The 18,928-nt window shown below is 48.5% G+C and overlaps 1 protein-coding gene and 1 long non-coding RNA gene across 4 annotated transcripts in view; one reads left to right on the top strand and one right to left on the bottom strand.

The window, feature by feature from the left end:
- The window catches only part of LOC114660455 (serine/threonine-protein phosphatase 2A 55 kDa regulatory subunit B beta isoform), a 201,691-nt gene that overhangs the window by 29,892 nt on the left and 152,871 nt on the right, over positions 1 to 18,928 (bottom strand). The window lies entirely within an intron of this gene.
- LOC127529654 (uncharacterized) lies at positions 14,758 to 15,763 on the top strand. The gene is made up of 3 exons (XR_007936270.1): positions 14,758 to 14,871; positions 14,927 to 14,992; positions 15,440 to 15,763. It is a non-coding gene; the product is annotated as an uncharacterized LOC127529654 (long non-coding RNA).

Raw genomic sequence — 18,928 nt, 5'->3', positions numbered from 1 at the left:
CTCTCTAAGAAGACAAGGAAAAACTCCCAAAAAAAGAAGAAGAAACCTCAGGAAAGGCAGTTCAAAGAGAATATGAGCCCACCACCCAAAGCAAAACTAACTATAGATATGACCATCCATCATCATCATCATCATCATCAATGTGACCCCCTACCTACAAGTATGGCCCTACTTCATAATTAATGTAAACCCCCTACTTCAATGTAAATATGCCCTCCCCCCAAAATCATCATCAGTGAATCCCCCAATAAATGAAGCCCCTCCATCATCAGTATAAACAGCCCACATACTGAATATCACCCCAATCATTTATTATAACGACAGATATGCCCACCCCCACCATCACCATTAGTATGACCCCCATCAATGTTAGCTACACGTATGGCTTCCATCATCCACCCACTACATGTAACCCCTCTGTTATCATCATCATCATCATCATCATCATCATCCATGTGAAGCCCCCCAAATCAATGCTACCTACAGATATGATCTCATCATCTTTAATATGAGCCCACCGCCCAAAGCAATGTTAACTTTAGATATGGCCAGCACCACCACCACCATCATCATCGTTAATGTGACCCCCCCAATAAATATAAAGAACAGATGTAGCCCCTCCATCATCAGTATGAACAGCCCACATCAATACCACCTACACTTATTATTCCAATTATTATTAATAAGAGCCCACCACCCAAATCAGGGTTAACTACAGATATGCCCCCTTATCATCATCATCATCATCGTCAGCGTGACCCCCATTAATGTTAGCTATGGCCTCCATTATCCTCATGAATGCAATTCCCCCCAATAAAATTAGCCCCTCCATTATCATCACCAGTGTGAATCCCCCCTAAATCAGATGTGCCCCCCAAACCCATCATTAGTGTAACCCCCATATCATAATCACCCACAGAAATGAACAGTAATATGAGCCCACCAGCCAAAGCAATGTTAACTACAGGTCTGCCCCCCCCCCCCCAAGAAATGTAATCTACAGGTACACCCCCCCCATCACCATCATTGTTAATGTGAGCCCCCCCTTCATTATCATTACTGTAGTCCTAAACCAATGTTATCTACAGGTGTGGCCCCCCCTTGTTAATGTGAGCCCCCCTTTCAATGCTACTTCACTGATGTGCCCCCCCCCCCTTCATTATCATGACTCTAAATCAATGTTATCTGCAGGTGTGGCCCTGATTTGTCATTATTAAGGTGACACCCCCCCCCGCCCACCATCAGTTTTTCCAAATGAATTTCCAGATGTGACCGTCTGAGGGGGGGCTTTGAGGGCTGATTGTATTTTAGTGTCATTTTGACTTTTCTATTTTCCTCAGTTTTTGTTTTTGCTTATTTATCCTCAGTGTCACCGAGTGTCACGAAAGGCTCCTAATGATGACATGTGGTCTAATTATTAGATGCGTGCCCCCCCCCCATGATCACAAGCCCCCACCTGAAGCAATCTTAACTATGGCTGCTCATTGTCATTAATGAGAAAATCAAATCAATGCTTTACAATTTATTTTCAAAAATGTGCCCCCCCCCAACATTATCATGAAGTATATGGAAACAGTCCCCCCCCACATCAAACTATTTTGGGTATAAATGCCAGCCCCCCCCCCCCATCCTTATCGCTAACATATTAACCCCTCACTTGCCTTTATTAATGTAAAGTCCCCCGTCCCTCCCAAGTAAACAAAGATACAAGTCACCTGTTGATATAAATAGGCCCCCCCCACCCTTCATCATCATTAACGGCAACCCCCCCCCCACATACCTAAAATCAATTCCTGTCATTACCATGCCCCTTTAATTACCATTCATCATTAAAGTGGTTCACCCCCCAGTTACTCAAAAGCCATCCAGCTACCTGCACACGTGGTCCCCCCCATCTATTAATTTATGAACACCCCCAGTTTTTATACAAACAAGTTACTTGCAGCCACATGCAGATGACCACCTTGGCACTTCATCGTCAATTCTTTGAAGACCCTCCATTTAAAACAAATGCAGACAAGTAACCTTCCCTAAATATGGCAAATATAAATCCAGACCCCCCCATTCCCCCCTCCCACCTCATCACAAGTGCCATTTGTCAGCCTGTCATCTGCAAATGACCACCTAGCCAATCACATCAATGTGAAAATACCTCAACATCATTATAAATAAGATGCCAGCAAATGCTCCCAGGCATCATCATCATCATCAATGTGTGAACAGGCCCATATTACCTCTGAATACTTTATGCCCCCACCCTATGCCAGTGTCTAACTGGGCACATTATCACAGTGCCACTCAAAATCCAAGCCAGAAGGAGCCGGTTGAGTCTCTTCTCACTGCCACCCCACCAAGCATCAGCAGTAAAGGGGCACCATGTCACCTCAACCCACAGCAAATGTGTGCCAGTCTGTCATTTACCATCTAACTTCTCAGCCCCACTGCCAAGCCCAATCTGTACAAATGCCAATGTGAACAGGGCACCATACTGTCTGAACTGCAGGGCTCTGTCCTGTCAGCTCATAGCAGTGATGAAGAGCCTTGTGACCGAGTCTGTGACAAAGCCCTGCCAAGCCGTGCCGCCATCTCCTTTACACCACAAACGGACTACAGAATGGGCTCTTTGACGGAGGGAACAATGGGCAGTTTGATATTAGAGGGTCCGCTTGCCGGAATTGATGGGATGGGGGCTTCTGGGAAACCTGAAAGGCGATAAACAAAAAGAGGAGACGCTACAAATTCACCCGGCACGCTGCCTTCATTTACTGGGCACAGGATGGGCGATGAATGCAGCCAAATAAGTAAAATGCCTTTGGGGTTGGCATGGAGAGACCAGGAGCAACAAAATGAAAAGTAGGGGATCGAGCAGTTACACACTGGGACTGGGCGGGGTCTGCTGCTGAAAGGCCACACCCATTCTATTTCATTTACACTGATGTGAAAGGCGCTTGATTCTGGAATATGCCTCACAGCAGAGGTGAGCCCACTTAATCCATGTCAAGGACATGTTGGGGGTGGGGGCAACACTGAGCGCCTGATACACACTAGCTCTATACGGGGATCCAAATCACATACACACACCCAACCAGAGTGGTGGCACTAAGCACTGCCCCACTGTGCCACCCTTAACATTCATGTAAGTCAAGTGTACATTTGATAAGAGGATGGCATGATGGTGAAGCGATTCATGCTGCACTGGTTTGTGGTCTAAGTGCAGTAGGCATGTTCTCCCAGTGCCCGTGTCGCTTTTCCTCTGGGTAACTCAGGACTTCCATATCCCAATGGCACACAGATTTGGTTACCTGGCCTCTCTAAGTTTGAGTGTTGGTTGTGTGTATGAATGGGCCCTATGGTAGACTGGCATCCTGTTCAGCGTTGGCTTCTGTCCTGCAGGATGCCATCATGATAGCTTTGGTGCCCTAATAGGCATATTTGGCACTGAAGAAAATGCTTAAGTGTGCTCCATATCATGGCAGAGCATAAGAATGGGGTGAGGTTACCATGCCAGTCTTCACGCAGAGGGTAGAGGGCAGACCTGTCTTTGTATTTGTGTTGCCTGAATGTCAAACAACACTGCGGTCACACCAAGAAAAGCCACATGGGGACAATTTGTTTTACGGACTAAAAACCAAAAATTGACTTTGGAACCCACAAGACATTCTTTGGGTGTGCAAATGAAATGTGTTTATGAGGAAATTCACAAGCCTAAAGCATGATATTCATATAGCGCCTTTCATATCTGTTTAGCTTTCATAATCACTTTCACTTCTGTCCAAATGTCACATAGTGTCACCGATAGCTGTCAATCTTATATAGTGCCTTTCATGTTTATCAAATCAAATATGATTATACTGTATCTATCTGTCTATTACAAAGTGCCTTTCATATATTTCTATTTATCTATATATCTATTATATAGCACCTTTCACATCTATTTCTATCTATCTAAGATAGAGATAGTGCCTTATCTATCTATCTGTCTATCTATCTGTTACATAGCGCCTTTCATATATTTCTGTCTATCTATCTATACCTAACATGGGTGTACCTATCTCATATAGTGCCTTTATTATCTAATAGTGCCTGTCACATATACAGTGAATTCACAGCTATCAATAATATAGTGCCTTTCATATATTTCTATTTATGTATATATGTATTATATAGCACCTTTCATATCTATATATCTATTATATAGTGCCTTTTCTATCTATCTATTACATAGTGCCTTTCATATATTTTTATCTATCTATACCTAATATGGGTGTACCTATCTCATATAGTGCCGTTTATTATCTAATAGTGCCTGTCACATATACAGTGAATTCACAGCTATCAATAATATAGCGCCTTTCATATATTTCTGTCTATCTATGTATACCTAACATGGGTGTACCTATCTCATATAGTGCCTTTATTATCTAATAGTGCCTGTCACATATACAGTGAATTCACAGATATCAATAATATAGTGCCTTTCATATTTTTCAAAATCTGTACATTGCACTTTTTAAATCTGTCTAATATAATGCATTCCGCGTCTGTCTTGCGTAGCACCTTTCTAATCAGACCGGGTAACATAGTGGTTAAAGCTTTGGACTTTGGACTCTGACACTGTGTGACCCTGATCAAGTCACCTTACCTGTCTGTGCTCCACCTGGTGAGAAATAAAATTAAATATAACCAAATCTTGTAAGTCGCCTTGGATAAAGGGGTCAGCCAAAAAAACTAAATGGTGATAATATCGTCTCCTTCATATCTATCATATATTTGTAAGCTCTCTTATATAGCGCCTTTCACCTCTGTCTTATACAGTATCTTTACAATCCCTCTTATGTAGCACCTTTAATATGTACTGTATATAGCAACTTTCTAATCTATCCATCTAATATGGTAATATTTATTTAGTAATGTACACATCTATCTTATAAAGAACCTTTTCCATCTATTAGTGTCTTTCACATACTGTATACAGTGAACGTAAAGCTATTGATAACATAGCGCCTTTCACGTTTACCTGACATAAAGGATATTATATTCAAGTCATCATGTGCACAGAGTCCAGTGAAATTCATACCTGCATGTGCACCACTCTGTGAGCAGAGCCACCTCTAAACATCTGACACCCTTACCTGAAATGATGGCATCCCTTACTTCATCGCCCCCTTGTGCCTGAACTCTGTTGTCGGGTCCACATCATGCTATGAAATTCTTACTTGCCGGTGCCCATCAGCGTACAGCATGGCTGGCACAGTTAGTGAGTAGACCTACCTGAGCTCAGAGCTGCTGTCCTTCTCACCGGACGTCTCCGACCGCATGGCCCTTTAGTGTCTTTCATGGCCTCTTTCACATCTGTCTTATAGACCATCTTGCCTGAAGTGAAGCATGTTAGGGTCTGGCCAGTACTTGGAGGGGACACCAGCCATCTGTATAATGTCTCTTATACTGTATAGTGCCTGTCTAATGGGGCGTTTCTATTCTCTGTAGATCTTTTCAGTGTCTCTCACATATATACAGTACAGTAGTGATCAATAATAAGAGTGCTGTTCCCATCTACCATCACCTTAGGTTACAGCTGGAGGGGGAGTTGTTGAGGTCAGCAGGGGGCGCTGTGTGTGGATCCCTATGCCTCAGTGCAGTGACGGGGACACCGTTCTGTAAAACTGGCACCGACATAAAACCGAGGGGCTCCCTCCTCAGTGGTCCTAAAACATCCATGGGCACCTTTAGAAAAGAGAAGGGTGCACCCTGATGCCCGCCCCCTCTGGTGCCACCACAAATGAGAAGCTATATAAAAAAAAAAAAAAAAATCAAACTGAATTTCATTTAGCAGTACAACCAATCAGCCTGCCTGCTATGGCACGTTATTACAGATGAGACGTGGCAGCAGGTCCGTCCGGCTGGTGGGTCACTTTAGACACGGAGTGCTCATGTCATCGCCGTCGATGTCTGAGTGGCCAGTCCAGTCGGCTTTGGAGTGGGACTCGCCCAGATGGACACACACACACACACACACACACACACACACACACACACACACACGTACTTGAATCTGGGAGCACAGCCAGGCTGACAGGGACACTCACCTGTGACCGGGCAGACTGATTAGTAAGGTAAACCCGCCAGCGCTCGCCGAGCCGACGAATGATCATTCTTGTTTAAAAGGACATGAACAGCTGTTTTCTGACACCCCAAATTATTAATGCCTGCAGGGGACCGCCGTCCCGCTTACAGAAATCTCTGTGATTTATTACAGTCTAAAAATGAATAGATAAGAGGAGGGGACAGTGGGTGGGGGGGGTCTTAGTGATTACTTGAAGACATTCATTTGCTGAACTCCTTGACTAGATAAGGCAGGACAGCGTATACATGACCAACGAGGTTGGGGGTCCGCAGCATAGGGGCTTCTAAAGATCGAGATGAACGTCATGGGCTACCTGCCTTATCTTAACGTGTCCACGTGCTACACTTCTTCATGGACACACAAATACCACTTGACATCAACACTAAAACGTCCAACGTGACGGTCCCATCGCCCAGAATTTACGGAATACCGAGATCATTCTGGAAGTTTCCACGTCCAGCACACTTTCCATAAAAGGCTTGTCAGAGGAAACTCGTTGTCAGGTGTGTGACGTGTGCCGCCGTGTCTATGGAGGAGTCACTGGTGGGCTGGTATGGGGGGGAATGGAAAAGACGAACAAATTCCAGTTGCAAATGTCACCAAATCCGACCCTGGAGCGTTTCAGATCTTTACTTCTTTTATTGGAGTCATGTGGTAAGCAGCTGCAGCAGTTGCCATGTCCGTCTGTCCGTCTGTCTACAGGAAGCCATTTTTGTTCAAATTGGGAGACGCTTTATTGGTCCGGTAAGTTCCGTTTCTCGATATTGTAAAGAGAGCGCGCTGGACAAAGTGTCCCAAATCTCCAGTTAAAGATGGACGGCCGCTCTGATGACATCCTCCTCCAGCTCGTGAATTGGGTCCGCGTTCCTCGTTCACCCGCCTGATGGCACCACAAGTTAAGGCCGTGTCACGTTAGATGACTTTTCTCATCGATTTTCGGTCATAGACTTCATTTACATAATCCTGAGGAGGCGGAGGCAGACATTTAGTGTGACACCCCTGTGCCCACTAGGGGGCGCTCGTTCCCTGGTAATGAGCTCGTCTGTGATTGCGGTGTGTCACTTAACTTGAATCTATATGGAGGGAACATAAAAGACGATCCTCCTCCTCATCCTCATCCCTCGTGATACGGCGGTAGGAGAAACGACTTTGCCTTGTTTAGTGTCGGCTTAGACTGACGAGTGAAGGCAGTGACGAGACCCTGTCCCGGAGTCGGGGGGCCGGGGAGTGGAGTCCATCTGGTGTCGTCAATGCAGACGTGGAAGGCCTTCTTGGGAAACAGCTGGTGACGTCTTCCACCCGTTCGCTGGCTTCAGAGGTGACGTTTCTCCACGTCCAGGACCCCCTCAGACGAGCACGCAGTGCCAAACGAGGCCCCAGTGCACCCCAAGGACACAATTCTGTGCTCACTTAATAGACTGAAGCAGCACACGGGTACAGCGTCCCATAGTTGGACTGCGCACGCTTTCCAGTTGTCCCAGTTCCCTCTTTCTTGTCATGTCGCTTGCCTGGCAGTTCTCTCTGCATCACCTTCTGTGTGTCTGCCACACCGCTCGGGAGTACAAATGGGCACGGGGCACAACCTCACCCGAGTTCGTCCTTGAGTTGTAGGGGTGGGCTGTTGGCGTGCATGATGGGCAACCACTGAAGTACGAGGGGTGACAAGTTAATGCCCAGAATGGAACCGTGTCTGTGGACTAGAGGCTACCGTCACCGTCACAGTGCAGTCATGCATTGCCTTACTGCCTTTGGGACCGGCCACTTGACCACATGTTGGTGTGGAGTTGAGGGTCAGCGGCTGAGCAGCAAGTGGTTGGTCTTTATATAAATAAATAAATAAATAAATAAATAAATAGCCGGCTGGATCTGTGTGTGTGTGTGTGTTGGAGAGTTGAGTCACATGAAGGTGTTGTCTTCCTCGATGGCTCCATTGGCTTTCACGACTGAGGCGCTGCACCCACAGAGGAATATGAGGGAGACAATAAAAAAAAAAAAAGAAACAAGGGATGGAACGAAGGAAGAAAAGGAAAATGAAAGAGAAACTGAGGTTAATGGATGGAGAGAAGGGTGGGAGCGAGTGAGAGGGACGCAGAGTGTGGCTGATCACTCGGGAGCAGGAGGGACCGCAATACTCCGGAGGAATGGCAGCGGGAGTTGAAGGAATGGGGGGGGGCTCGGCAGCACCCGGTGGAACGCCATGCGATGGGCAAGCAGGAGGATCACAAGGTGGTCTGCGCCGGCTGGATGGCGTCTCTCTGTGCTGTGAGATCTGAATCGGATGATCCGGCGAGACGTCGGTTTTTAAAGGGAAGCACCAGGGCTTGGGAATTTTAAAGGACCGCCGGGATTGTAGCCTCGATTTCTTTGGATTTGATTGGATATTCTGACCTCCCTCTCCCAGTTCACCTTTTTCCGGGTTGTTTGTTTATTGAAGGTGACTGTTTTGGGCGCCCTTTTTGCTTTTGATGGATTTTATTGAAAGCCCAAATCACTTTACGCACTTACCTCTGGTCTGGATGTGTGTGTCCTCACTAGCCAGGGTCACCCACAGTCACGTTAGCCATGGCGGCGGCGGCGGGTGCGATAACAAGTCAGGTGGGAGCGTGGAACCAACCCACACTGTCAGAATTGCTCACAAAGTCGAGGCTCGGTGGGTCCGGTGTGGACCACCGGTATGGAGTACCACAAAGTGATCGTCCAGTCTGGGCGTCCGCACACCAGGTGCAGTAAGTTGCTGTTTGTCAAGCACGGGGTGGGGGCGTCCCGCGGGTGGGTCACGGGCACCTGTCCTGGTGGATTGGTGGGTCACCTGAGTGATCGGCAGCTTTGAGTGATTTGTTTCCCTGTTTCACCAAAGGGGGGCTTCCAATCACACTCATTTCACCATGGGGGGGCTCATGTGGGAGTTTGCGATTGCTGCTAGTGGGGCATCAAGGAATTTAAAAAGACAAAACTGGAGTGCAAGGATCCATAAAGGGTGAGAAACGATGAAGGTGGGCTCAGTGCATAAGAATTAGCCACGTATAGCCACGCCAATCAAAACATACCTTAAATGCCATCCAAGGGGCAGAAGACCCTGTGAAGTAACAATAATAATGACCAACGATTTATTACTACGGCTGGTTTTGGAAATTTCTAGAACATCACTCCCTTCTTGTTTACTGATGGCCCTCCGCTGTAAGTACAAACCGCCACACGACTTTAATCTCCTTCTGCAGCTAGGCACTCAGTAAGACGACGTTGCACTTTCTGGAGACAAAAGGGGGGACTTCTGTCCCTTTGTCACATTATGCCGGGTACCAGAAATGCCTGAAAATCTTTGGTCTTTCACGGCGGTTTGTAATTTTGGGAAGTGCCAGAAATCACAAGAGGCAAAGTCAGGTGAGTACGGTGGACAATACAATTTGGTAATCGGAAAGAAGTTAGGGACATTAAGTGCCTCATGGCTGGGGGGGTCACTAACAAAATGGAAAATTCCCACCACAGGAACCAATGAGCTCCTGTATGATGTAAGCCCTGGACAGAGACTGTCACCTTAGTGCAACATATGTGACGTGTAAAGAAGGGGGGGTGACCCCCGCACCTTATTGCTTTGAAATAACTGTCACTTAATGGGGGAGACTATTGCACAGCACAGTGCACAAGGCAGAGCTGTCGTAACGTATGGGCACAGGCCGGAGGACCCAGGAGCCGACAAGGTTTCTGATGCCAATGTAGGGTTCTGTCTTGCTGTCAAAACAAGGGTGCCAGTGCAGTACTCTGCCCGGGGATGGAGGGGTATGGGGGTTATGATGCTGGTAAGATGGCAGTTCTCAAGAGGTGCTAGATAGATAGAGATGTGCAAGGCACTATAAAATAGATAGATAGATAGATAGATAGATAGATAGATAGAGATGTGCAAGGCACTATAAAATAGATAGATAGATAGATAGATAGATAGAGATGTGCAAGGCACTATATGATTGATAGATAGATAGATATAGATGTGAAAGGCACTATATAACAGACAGCTCCATATCCCTCCTTGTGCTTGGATTACCTGCGGACCACCCAGTGCTGGGGTTGCTTTTTGCCCCCCAGTGGCCATGCTGGCCATGTTTTAGTCTGTGAGTCTGGCTTTGAGAATGGCGCTATACAAACAAAACATCAGTGGCCACGCTAGCCCTGCTGTGGTCATGCTGGTGGACAGGCCAGTCTCAGCCCACCTTTCTTACGTTGGGTGCTGTCCCCTCATCAAGCTGCGTCCTTTTTATTTCAGGGTGGACGTTTACCCCACTGCACATTCATTCATATGGTCACCAGACCTTAAAAGTGACCTGACTGTGGCCACCCATTGTCATTAACACATGGCAGACTGAAGCGAGCCGGCTCAGCACTTGATGAGAGACAACTTGTGGCAGACATGAGAAAGGCCCTCCCACCCTCAGTGCCCCCTCTGAGCGCCCATTAACCCTCCTTGCGCTGGCACTTACAGTGCCACAAAGCACCCATCATCAGACAAGCGAGGCTGAAACCATCAGAGCGCCTGTGGCATTTAACAATCGTCTCATCACACATCTGGTGGCCCCGCGGGCTCCAAGCAGGGGGCTCATTAATCTGCTGCCTTGACTGTGGGTACAAGGCTGCTGCCAGGAAACAGATGGCAATGCCACCATGCAGCAAAACATTTATTCAAATCTCCTTCACCAAGAGGCAACAAAGAAGCACGTTTGTCACCCGAAGGGCTGTCGGAAGTCCGAAGAGGAGCCCACCAACATGGCATCTTCACACCAGGACCATACCACAGTGTCACATCAGACCATGGTGGTGTGTCCTTATCGGCCAGCCGAGCTCCCCACACGCCACCAGTCTTTGAACTACAGGTGCCTCATCTCAGCTTCCACTGGCCGCCATCTGTCACAGGGTTGTCATTTCACTGTAGTTCTGTCACTGTGATTGGTTCAGCTTGGCAGACATGACAAGAATGAGGACACTGGATTCAGCTTTGCAACACTGGCACCTGCCAAAAGGTCAGGGGTCAGCATGACAATGGTGTGCATAGGGGTGTGGTCAAGTACCCACACAGCAAAATGGGTCAGAATTTTCTCAAACTGGCTGAATCCAGTTCTGGGTGGTGCTGCTGGGGCTGATCCAGGATGCACTGGAGACATGGCAGGAACCACCGCAGGACCCTCTAACAGGACATGACAGGAAAGTTCACACAAATGACCACCGGGCGCAGACCCTGAATCGGTGGGCCAGCGTGTGGGGGTGCAAGGACTCTGCAGGTAGGAAGCAGCGTTTCTACTCACAGTGCCACTCAGGATGGTGTTTAAGGGCCATTCTTAGGACTGCCACTAGAGGGCCTTTGTCACATGATGAGACGGGTCACTTCCATTGGGCTTCTTTTCACTTGGGTGGCACTTTTATGACAGCACATCCCCCAGGACTTGAACTTGGGTCCAGACGACTGGTGTAACTGGGAGGTCACCTTGAGGTCACCATTAGGTATGCAGAGAAGGACAAATCATCAATGCCAACATAAGCGAAAACGTCATTGGGTGGGCATATGACTCACAGTCACTGGCAGGATTACAGAACAGACACCAATGTTCTCAAACCGGCTTAATCCAGGTGTGGGGGGTCATTCAAGTAACACCAGAAACAGGACAAGAAGCAACCCTGGGTGGGGGGGCTGTTTGGTCAGAACGAGGATGATGTGGTCAACGGTGTCAGTGATGAAGTTCAGACACTAGAGGGCGATGGTGTGCCACCAATAACAGAGTTGAGACACTACAGGGCGACGTACTCAGTGACACCACTGCTTCAAACTCCGGTAAGGAAGACAAAAGCTTTGAGGTCAGGTAGTAAAGTGAGGTGACACGTGTGGTGTGTGTGTCTCTGTGTCACATGGGGGCTCCATGTGCCGTCACTAAGGGCAGCCATGCTTCTGGTTCTTCTTTGTCTGGTTGTTATTGGGTTACATCTGCAAGCAAACTTTGAATGACGATGAACGAAAGCACAAGTGTGGTCCCTAGTAGGCGTGCACCAAGGGACAGGCGTGCCACCACTGCCACACAAAGATGGCTGGGAAATCCCAAAATGCTCGTTATGACAAACAGCAGGGTGCAGAAGTGAAGGTGACACCTGTAGAGAGTCGCCACTCGTTTATTATTAAACCTGTAGGAGAGTTCAGACACTAGAGGGCAGTGTAGTGGAGGATACGCCTGTTTTTAAAGTCAGGTCGTTATTTCAGGCGGACATTTTGTGGCCATTCAGCTTGTCTCACCAATGATGGCGCTGGAGAGCAACGACGTGTCGCAGACCAATTAGCACATGCAAGTGAGAAGTTCACTGTAACTGCGCTCCCGTACTAAGGCTGACCCCAAAACTGAAACGCAGCCCTCATCTGCAGTCATCCAAATTGCTCAAATATCCTATATGATTTATATATCTATTATAGATATGAAAGGCACTATATAATAGATAGATAGATAGATAGATAGATAGATAGATAGATAGATAGATAGATAGATAGATAGATAGATAGATAGATAGATAGATGGATGAAAGGCACTATAAGATAGATAGATAGATAGATAGATAGATAGATAGATAGATAGATAGATAGATAGATGTAGAAGGCATATACTGTAATACATAGATACACATACTGTACAGTTAGATATGAAAGGCGCTATATAACAGATATTTAATGCAATATAATTCTGAGATATTTCAGCAAAGAGGACAGAAGTTTCGAGGTCAGGCAGCTCCGGATTGTGGTGTTGTGGGTGTTGTCTGCCCGTTGATGGGCACATGTAAGACTTCCACTGCCCTCCGTCTGCCATCATTGTACTTATTAGTAAGGTCCCTTTAGCCTGCCCAGGGCACTTTGCAGGTTCCTCCGTTGCACTTTCTGCTCCAAGTGTCCCCCCAGCTCAGGTCTTTGTGAATCAGTTTTGGTGCCCCGACCCCAACCCCCCCCCCTCCCCCCGAGTGTCACCCTTTAGTTTTAGTTTCTGTGTTTTTCTCGCCGATTATTACTGATAGCATGTATTAGTTATTGCCCCCCTAATCCTTGCCCCTGTTTCTTTGATGTGTGCTACAAACTCCAGAGTCCACGCCAGGATGGGAGAAGATGCAGACTCCACATAGACAGTGGTGCCAGTTTTGGATGCTGAAACCAGGAGGCAGCGAAGTCAGCCACTGTGCCCCCATGTACTAATATCGTATTTTTGAAAGCTCTGCAAAGACAGCAACTGGGCAGTTGATTTAAACCTAGCACACTGGACCCCTGAGGTGGCAGCAGCAGCATTACCACCACCACCACCACCACCAGGCTGGCCTTAAATACAATTCTGAAATTCAATGGCCACCCACATCGGGTGGTCTCTGAACAGGCCTTCATTTGTTCTTAAATCAGATCGTGGCACGTGTACCCCAGTGTACCAAAGCCCAAACCCCCATGTCTGCGGCGCTCAGTGGATCCTGAACGCCAGCCTGCTCTAAGTGTTACAAGCCCACCCCCAAACACACTCAACACCACTAACGGCCGCACCTAAACCAGTCCCAGGCCCAATGCCGGCCATCCCCTCCCACCTGGCTGTCTGTACCCCTTGTCTAACCAAACCTGATGAGGGCAGGACCTCCAAATCCACAGACATCACATCCAAGTACACTTGGACTCCGTGAGGCTCACACCCAAACCGATGCCCACGTGGCTGAACCTGCACAAGTCAACGGCCAAACTACCCATAAATCATAAAGGAGCCAAATCTACGATGCACTGCAATGGGGTCACCTGGAGACGCAGCGTGTCATCTCTCAAAGTCACTTCACGGTGACCTGGGCTTGAGTGACATCTGCACAGCTGCAGAATGGTGCCAACCAAGAGGAGCCACCCGCTTGGCACGCAGGTGTAGACAGGCACACTTCATGCTCACTGAAGTCCATGGGAGCCTTGTGTAGCCATACATACGTATGTGTGTCAATGCCCCTCCCCTTTTCATATAATTCACGCATCTCATTAGCATACCAAAACGCCAAGTTACCCACAAGGCTCTGCACTCATCAGTTCCATGCCCGAGGGGGTCTCCAGTTTGATCTCTCACTATTGAGAGTGTGTGGACATCGCCGTACCCATAACCACAGGTTTGGGGGCATCAAAACTCTAGTGATGGTGTTCACTGCAAAAGGCACTATAAAATGAAGAACTCACTTTGTTAAATAAAAGACCGAAGACCGCCACTTCAACTCAAGTATGTGAGGGTCTGGCCAGTACTTGATGGGAGACCACCTAGGAAATGCTTGGGTTGCTTCTGTAAGAGGTGGAGGTCTGAGTGTGGATACCAGTGCCCCCCCCCCCCAAGTGTAGTGACGGGGGGGACACTGTGCTGTAAAAATGGCACTGTCCTTTAGGTGAGATGGAAAACCAGGGTCCTGACTCTCTGTGGTCATTAAAGATCCCTGGGCATCCTGCATAAAGAGTAGGGTGTACCCCAATGTCTGGGGGTGGGGGATGGTGGTGTGGGGTTCATTCAAGCAACACCAGAAACAGGACAAGAAGCGACCCTGGGTGGGGGCTGTTTGTTCAGAGCGAGGACAATGTGGTCAGCGGTGTCAGTAATGAAGTTCAGACACTAGAGGGCGATGGAGGTGCCAGACAGGTGTGCCATCAACAACAGAGTTCAGACATTAGAGGGTGATGGAGATGCCAGCCAGGTGTGCCACCAATAACAGAGTTCAGACACTAGAGGGCAATGGAGGTGCCAGCCAGGTGTGTCACCAATACCAGAGTTCAGACATTAGAGGGTGATGGAGATGCCAGCCAGGTGTGCCACCAATAACAGAGTTCAGACACTAGAGGGCAATGGAGGTGCCAGCCAGGTGTGTCACCAATACCAGAGTTCAGATACTAGAGGGCAATGGAGGTGCCAGCTAAGTGTGCCACCAATAACAGAGTTCAGACACTAGAGGGCAATGGAGGTGCCAGACAGGTGTGTCACCAATACCAGATACCAGAGTTCAGACATTAGAGGGCGATGGAGGTGCCAGCCAGGTGTGCCACCAATACCAGAGTTCAGATACCAGAGGGCGATGGAGGTGCCAGCTAAGTGTGCCACCAATAACAGAGTTCAGACAGTAGAGGGCAATGGAGGTGCCAGCCAGGTGTGTCACCAATACCAGAGTTCAGACATTAGAGGGCAATGGAGGTGCCAGCCAGGTGTGTCACCAATATCAGAGTTCAGACATTAGAGGGCGACGGATGTGCCAGCCAGGTGTGCCATCAACAACAGAGTTCAGGCATTAGAGGGTGATGGAGATGCCAGCCAGGTGTGCCACCAATACCAGAGTTCAGATACTAGAAGGCAATGGAGGTGCCAGCTAAGTGTGCCACCAATAACAGAGTTCAGACACTAGAGGGTGACGTAGTCAGTGACACCAGTGCTCTAAATTCCAGTAAGGAAGACAAAAGCTTCGTGGTCAGGTAAGTACAGTAAGGTGACACGTGTGGTGTGTGCGTCTCTGTGTCACAGGGTGGCTCCATGTGTCATCACCGAGGGCAGCCATGCTGCTGGTTCTTCTTTGTCCAGTCGTTATTGGGTTACATCTAAAAGCAAAGTTTTGAATGATGATGGTCCTGGCTATATTGCCCACCATGATCTGGTCATTCTGGCCCCCTAATGATCCTCTGTCTCTAACTGTCTCTCTTTCCCCCCTTAATAGCTGTTGTGAGGCGAGTGTCCTGGTGAACAAATGGCTGCCGTCGCATCATCCAGGTGGGTGCCACACATTAATGGTGACTGAAGTGAGTAGCGAGAAAGGCGCAATATAACAGACAGAAATGGAGGGCACTCTGTGGCAGATGGATACTTAGATGTGAAAGGCGCTATAGTCCTGAGATTTTTCAGCTAAGGAAGACGGAGGGTTTGAGGTGAGGGGCTTCTGTCCCGTCATCATGGTGGGGACCCTTCACTTTCTTTCACTGAACGTGGGTGACATGTTGTGTGTTAATTGGCACAGGAAGATAAGAATTTCAGGGGACAATAAGGGACCCCACGAGTAAAACACAGCTGTCACCAGCACTCATCAAAATGGCCTTAACATCCTAACGTGCTGCTGAAAGTGGCAGGCACAAGGCCAAAGGGGACACTCAGAGGCCAAAACTGGACACACAGAAGGAGTGAATCATCAGACAGCAAGTCCCGAGTGGACCACCACAGAACATCTGTGGCCAAGGCACCGGGCAAAGTTCTCCGTTGGCCCCCTGCAAGACAGGGGGGCTGGCTATCAATCACACCTTATTACTTGGGTGCTCATATTAGTAGGGCACTGACCCCTGGGCAGCGGGGCACAGTGAGGGTCTCTTGCCCCAGTTTTTCCTTGCTGGCTTCTAGCATGCCAGTCAGAGGCAGACTTACCACTTACATGCCAACACAGTCACACATAAGTGCTGGACACGGCTAAAGCCCCAGCCTGCCCGCTTGTGTTACTCTCTTCATCATGGCACGCACTCTTCTGCAGATCTCTGCCCGCTTTCTATAAAGCCCAATTGCCTTCTTTCTTCACGATGGGAGGCACGCGAGAAACAAGCTTAGGCATAAAGAGGAGAAGCTGGCGGAGCGAGGAGGACGTGCCATCTGGGCAGCCTCTCAATTATGCACACATTAATGAAGTGTGCAGCGCTCGGTGATCACTCACCAGCCCCACAGGGGGGTCTCTCTTCCTCTGATTCGTGACCCGTGGTGTGTCGCCGTCCCACGGGGGGGTCTCTCAAGCAGTGAGGTTAATTAGAAATTCTTTACATCTGGACCCACATGAGGATTGTGGGACAACTTAACGCTGCCGTGCCATTTACCCCTACACCCCCCCCCCACTCCAGAGGAGCAGTGCTCCCCAGGGGGGCAACATACTAGAAGGTTTAGAAACTTGGACCCAAATCTAGCAGCCCAGGCGGGGGGATCCTCTTACAACATGGGTGGAAGATCAGAGGCCATCACCCAGGATGATGAAGATGATGGTGATGATTTTTATTTTAAAGAGCTGCTTTACCTCACAGCATCAGGACTCGGGTTCAAATCCCCTCCCAGGCCTCCACTCTCCATGTCTGTGTCGACTTTCTTTACACACAGCAAAGCCATATGAGGGCCAGCTAGACGGCCCCCTTAGGATTACGGGTGGACGTGTCCAGGGAGGGGGTCCCACCTTGTGACTAGATATTAATTTTTTTTGGTATCTGCTACACAGTATCAATTGTCTCTTCACGTGACCTTTGGGGGGCAGCCATTATATAGTGCCCTGCGGCAATAATTGCAGTAATGGGGTTTGAACCTGCAGCCCCCCAGCTACCAGCACAGATCCTTGGTGTCGGGGCCACTGCTTCACCTTGAAGTAGTTCTCTGGGACACAAACCCAGGGCTCTGCAATGCCAGGCAGCAGCGACTGCAGTGCCCCACTGGGCCGCCATCCTCTATGCAAAAATCAAAGTCAAAAATCAGTGCTGTGCAAATGTATTTGCCCCCCAAGCCCCTGATGCTCTCTGTTTCTGATATCAAATCTTTAGAAAAATGGTAATATTAGACTGAACATATAACACCATCCAGGGTGTGTTGGCACAGTGTGCCCAGGATGGATGCCATTCTCTCTGTGATCCTGAACTAGGTGACATGTATTAAGAAAATAGTTGGATATGCACTTGAAGGGGCCACAAAACCTGCAGAGTGGGTTCAGACCCTTGCCCCGTCACCATCCGAGTGCAGTTTAATCGATCGTCCGGACCTCCCTGTTGTGCAGTTGAGACTTTAAAGTGAGCCATCATGGGTGAGCATGCGATATAAAGACGTGGAATCCCCGCCAGGCTTTGTTCTCGTCTTCCCTTTGGGACAGACCACCCTATAAGGGGATTAGCAGGTCTGTAAAGCAGATGGACGAGTGCTTTATATGTGTGATGGTGGCACGGTGTGCCCTTCTGGCCCAGAGATCAAATCCCAGCATGGGTGCCATCTAGACAAAGTGCCCGGTGCCCACTTTTCACCATGCGAATGTGAGTTTGAACAAAGTGTACCAAATTCTTACCACATTCTAAAATCATTTGGCTCAATGGGGGTCTCTGCCTGGGTGGGTGGCTGACAAGCAGCCCATCCGGGGTGGGCGTCTACCCTGCACGCCGAAAAGTCTGTTGGAGCAAAGCGCCCCTTAAATTGGTAACTAGATTATGAAATAAACAGACAGACGCAATCTGGCGTGGCAGTCAATCATAGTAATAACAATACGTGTTACTTATATAGCGCCTTTCCATTGCTCGACACACCGTGACCCGTCTATGTGGAGTGTGTGTGTTCTCTCTGTGTCTCCGTGTCGTTTACCCTCCACATACAAAAGCCCCACAAATGCTAAGTTGCCATGGAAATTATGACTTTGTGTCCTCTAATGGACAGACAGCCCATCTCACCCACCCAAAGCGTGTTGGCACCTGCTCCAGTCTCTCTGGGACCCCAGATTCCCCTGGTCAGTGTGGATCTCAAGCACAGCGACTGTTCAAACTGAGCATAAAAATAAAGTTGGCTTGTTAAACTAACCAGACACACACAGCACAGTGTGTGTTTGTCAAAGAGAGGCTCCGTGTGCCCCGTGCCAGTCGGGCATCGTGTAGTGTCATCACCAAGGGCAGCCATGCTGCTGGTTCTACGTTGTCCGGTCGTCGTCGTGTTGCCTCTGCAAGCAAACTTTGAATGACGATGGATGAGAGCACAAGTGCGGCCCCTTACATGTGTGTACCAAGGGACAGGCGTGGCACCGCTGCCACACAGAAAAATGGCTGGG

The sequence above is a fragment of the Erpetoichthys calabaricus genome, chromosome 11 (assembly GCF_900747795.2).
Source record: "Erpetoichthys calabaricus chromosome 11, fErpCal1.3, whole genome shotgun sequence".
Taxonomy (NCBI): Eukaryota; Metazoa; Chordata; class Cladistia; order Polypteriformes; family Polypteridae; genus Erpetoichthys; species Erpetoichthys calabaricus.
The sequence above is the reverse complement of the archived record's forward strand: the minus strand, read 5'-3'. Positions and strand labels throughout refer to the sequence as shown.